This window comes from Rhinichthys klamathensis, unplaced genomic scaffold, assembly GCF_029890125.1.
Source record: "Rhinichthys klamathensis goyatoka isolate OS25496 unplaced genomic scaffold, OSU_Roscu_1.1 h1tg000065l_1, whole genome shotgun sequence".
Taxonomy (NCBI): Eukaryota; Metazoa; Chordata; class Actinopteri; order Cypriniformes; family Leuciscidae; genus Rhinichthys; species Rhinichthys klamathensis.
This window is the reverse complement of record NW_026606608.1, coordinates 3,144,293-3,149,227: the sequence shown is the minus strand read 5'-3', so window position 1 is coordinate 3,149,227 and position 4,935 is coordinate 3,144,293. Positions and strand designations below refer to the sequence as shown.

General features: G+C 35.4%; 1 long non-coding RNA gene across 1 annotated transcript; it reads right to left on the bottom strand.

Moving 5' to 3' along the window:
* Positions 1 to 282: 282 nt before the first annotated feature.
* LOC130084515 (uncharacterized) lies at positions 283 to 1,406 on the bottom strand. Its single transcript, XR_008806947.1, has 3 exons — positions 1,225 to 1,406; positions 917 to 1,031; positions 283 to 511 (listed from the first exon to the last, which is right to left on the bottom strand). It is a non-coding gene; the product is annotated as an uncharacterized LOC130084515 (long non-coding RNA).
* Between the last annotated feature and the right edge of the window lie 3,529 nt (positions 1,407 to 4,935).

The following is a 4,935-nucleotide window of genomic DNA, read 5'->3' as shown; positions in this document are numbered from 1 at the left end:
TATCATTTTAACCATTATATAGCATGTCAAAAAATGTAAGTTTTCATTGAATTAAAAACTAGATTAAAATGCCCATAAGTTTAGTTGACTAAAAAAAGAACTAAACAAAAACAGGATAAGTTTGACTAAATATGATAAAAGTTAAATAGTAAATTTGACACAGGACTAAGTATGCATAAAAATAAAAAAGCTGACAAAATAAACTCTATTTGAGTCTTGTATCTAATGACGTATTGCTCACCAGAGCAGGCAATACTGTCTGATCCACATCTTCCTGGTAGGTCTGTAGACCCTGCTTGCAGAAGGGGTTTGCTCTTCTGCTGGTCTCTGTGAACAATGAGGCTGTGAAATGGGTGGAGGTGGAGAAATGGGTGGAGGTGGAGCAGCTGTGCCGCTACCTAGGATAAAAGGTGGTGGTGCGATAACAGGAGCTGATGTTTGTGTTTAAAGTTTGCCTCTCTTTTTATGAGCATCTTCCTCCTCGCTCTCATCAGAGTCTCCCAAGAAATGACTATAAATTAGGGTGGAAAAAAACAAGCAGTGAACATCTTATTAATTACTCTTATTAATAATAATAAATATAAAGCCTTCCTGTAGCTCAAACAGTAGAGTGTTGGCGCTTGCAATGCTAAGGTCATGGGTTCGATTCGCAGGGAAAGCAAGAAGTTGCTTTGGATAAAAACGTCTGTCATAAACATTTTCACTGGCCTAATAACTTAAGTAAATCAGTGAAATTGGTTGAGAATGGTTTCTCTGAGAAACCAGAAAACATACTGTCCATTTAACTCTATTTCAGCTGGCTTTACGTGTGGTGGTTGTCGGGTTCATCATATCATAACACTAAATTATGTTTTTGAGAAAATTTAGAGGCCAAAAAGTTCATATAAAATATAAAGGATAATATACGTATACTAACATCGGCTTTGGCCTTCTTTTTGGCCGAATCTCCTCCTCTTCCTCTTCAGACTGTAGATCTGATGTGTTGCACTTTAGAGCTTTCTTCAAAAGTTGTCGTGCCACAAAGTAGTCATCTAAAAATGAAATAGCCTACATGTTAAACTTCAGTAGACCTTCAAATTAATAGAGTAAAAAAGAACAGAACTATAGACAACAGAACAATATGAGACAATGTAATTAAAAGGGTTTTCTTCCCATATAACATATTGCCAAAATACTTTGATATTTGCTTACAAAAGCCATTTAGGTTATTTAAAATGAAAATACCACATGATTTAATAACTCTGGCATCATATTTTTTCCAGTCAGGTCCAGGTTCCTCAGAATTTTTCACTGCCCTGTTCACGCTCTCATCATTTTTGTAGTTTGGCCAGCAGGTAACTCCATCACTGTACCAATTTTGTGGCACCACTGCTACGGTTTTGTTTAGCAGGAACTCAATTAAGTGAAACATCCTTAAACGAGAAGTAACAAACAGCACCATAGAAATTTAACTTCCTGTTTCAAGAACAGGTCAGTACATCTACCTTGGGTTATTTCACCAAGTGCATGGTGTAATTGCATATGGGTCACTTTTAAATGAAAGAAGCTGGTCCAAAAAATTCAGATATGGTCATCAAATCAGAATTGGGCATCAAGACCTGCAGTGTAAATGTGGCCTTATATAACTCAATTGAATCAACAATGAACTGTCAACTTACTGTGAAGTTGCTTTGAAACAATATGTATTGTATAAAGTGCTATATAAACAAACATGACTTTGAACTCATTGAACAAGCAACTTACAGTAAAGTAAAGTACTTACAGTTAATTGTTATCCAGCTTCAGACTGCAGTGTTTGTGATGATGCATGGTAATGTCATTTTTAGGTGTTCAAGCACGAAGTGCTGAAAACCTATTGTAATTGCTATTTGAAAAAAAAAAAAAACCTAAAACGCATCGTGCAGCCCAAACCGTAAGGCCTAGAGACTTAAAACCTGGCCAGGTGCTAGGGCCTCAGTTTGGGGAGAACCTATCAGAGTATGACCCCGATTGGCCCATAGGTGGCGCTACAGCAACCAAAAGTACTAAATTGCCCATAACTCATCGACCGTTTGACCTAGAATCTAGAGTACACCACTGTGTCCCTTGGCTCAAGACGGACAAGATGTATATCTCGGATTCTCGATTTGAGCAAAAAAAAATTTGTTATGGCCAATTTTGTCCAATACCTACTTTTGCGAACTAGTCCCTGGTTTTTTGCCTGATCGGAACCAGACCAGTCTAGGACAATTCTATGGACTCTCTAGATCAATAATTATCAAAAAAAAGTTGAACTTTGCCCTTTGGTTCACTGTAACAGGGTCATTTAGAAAAGGGGGCGTGTCAAAATACACTCAAAAGCCTATAAATCATAAATACTCAGAACTTCACAAAAATTGATGAGCACATGTGTCCTAACATGGTGAAGAAGCATGCAGAGTTTCATGGAGATCGGACCATAGGTGGCGCTATAACTGTTAAAAAGCTTTAAAACCATACATTTCCTATGGTAAATTGCCTGTATTGGCTGTAAATTGTCTTTTCCATCTATGATCGTATACTTTTCATATCATAATGTTTAAAACCAGTGCAGTACAATTCTCTGGACTCTCTAGATCAATAATGATCAGAAAAGGTATAACTTCTTAATTTGGATGGCTATAATAGGGTCACTTCAATATGTAGCCTTGACCAAATGTCCCCAAAAACCTATATCTCTTCAATGAATGCTCAGATCTTCTTAAAAAAAGGTCAGGACATATCACTCTAAACAAGCTTGACAAATTTTAGACAGATCGGACACAATTTGCCTCTATAACAGTTAAAAAGGTGAAAATGATATGAATATAGTGGCATATTAAGCCAATAAGTGGTGTTTTACTGCCCCCTGCTGTTTAAAATAGTAATTTTGTCATAATGCTGACTATCATTGTTCTATAATTCATTTTTAGAATTAACATAATCACTATTTTAACATTTACAATCACATTTAGTCAAAATTTATTGTCACATTGACAAATGTGAACCCTGAATGAGACAGTTTAATCTACAATAGAATGTGTGTGTGTGTGTAGTCCCATGTTTCTGAATAAATTCTGAATAATCTGATTAATAGCTTGCAAAGACATTAAATGCTTATAGACCATTTAAATATATTTTCATAATGACTTTGTGTGTGTGTGTGTGTGAGCAAATGTCTACATATGAGTGCAAAAGCACCTGTGAAAACACTTTATTAATAAGTAGAATGGCCAGCAGAGGGCAGTAGAAGACCACTTATTGGCTCACTCTCATTTTGACACACTTGATTTTCAACAGTAAATCAAAGCACTAAAGCAAACCAGTTTTTCCATGTTAACTATTATAACACAATCATTTTTTGTCAGAGTTTAGCACTTCATTTTTATTTGCACTTCACATTAATTCAGCAATGTGGTAAATCATGGTAAATCACGATAGAAACATGGTAAATCATAGTAAAAAATACTATTACATGGTGTATCATGGCAAATCATGCTAGCAATGTGATGAATCATGGTAAATCATGCTACAATCCTGGTAAATCATTCTAGAATGTGGTATATCATGGTAAATCATCCTATAACATGGTTAATCATGGTAAACTATGTTAAATCATGCTAGATTCATGGTAAATCATACTGGAACATGGTAGATCATGAAAAATCACACTAAATTTGGTATATCATGGTAAATCATGCTAAAACATGGTCTATTCCATCTATGATGTCAATGGTTAAATGCTTGCTACATAAAACTTAATGTCTTTTGATGCTTTTGTGCTTAACGGGCTTAAAGGCCTTAACTGCTTGAACACCGCTAAATGCTGCTTGTTTGTCATTGTATTTGTCCTCCTAATTCTATATAAACACCTGTCATCAAAACTAATGTGCAACCGCATCAATTCTTACAGCTAATATTAGAACACAAGAGCTAAAACTAAAACTATCATTCTCCCCAGAAAAAAAAAAAACTAAGCTAAGAATGAATAATCTGAAAATGCCTTTACCTTTTAACTGGTAATTATAAAAAAGGAAAAACTGTTAAGCCTCTTTAACCTTAAAGTTTCAGTTTACCCAATAATTAAAATAAATAAAAATGAAGATGAGAGTGAGTAAATGATCTTAAAATATTAGTAATTCTTGGGTGAACTAAACCTTTTACCTGTGGAGATATTCCTAAAATGTATGAAATAAGGGTATGGCCACAAAACCATCCCTATGAGGTAAAACAACACATTTTTGGACAAGCTCTGAAGCTTTAACACACTTGAATATATCCAATGTTTCTGACATAGTATGGATATTCAGATTCAGTATGGACAGTCAGAATTGAATGGGTAAGTGAAGAACAAAGACTTCTCTGAAAATTCTTTGTACACTATGTAGACTCCATCACTGCATTCCACAATGTTATGTATCATGCAAATCTCTTTTCCAATGACAAAGACATTATTACCGGTTGAAACATTAACAGTCCACTTGTCACAGGCCATCTCACCATACTGTGCTTTCACTGACAATCCATCTACAAGTGGCCCAACAAAGTGCTGTTTTTTAAAAGAGGCACCATTTAAAGGAGTGTCAGTAATTCTCATCTCAGACAATCGACGAATAATTTGGGCAAGAGGAAAGTCTGGTTTTCTGACAAGCCTTTTTAGTTTGTGTAGGTAACTTTCATAGGGAAATGCAGAAAATGAGTCAAGACAACCATGTTGTTGTACTTCATCTGCTAGATGGACCAAAGCATGTACATTATACACAAGTTGATCTTTGCCATACATTTCCCCAAAGTGTGAAACAAAATATCTAAGCAAGGTGCGAGCATACTGTGTGTGGTAGGATAGTCTAGGACTTACTAAAATAGCAATACCAGAGAAGAGTAGCATGAAATTGTTGTACATATTTCGGTCCAGAAAGGTACTTAATACTACAGGTC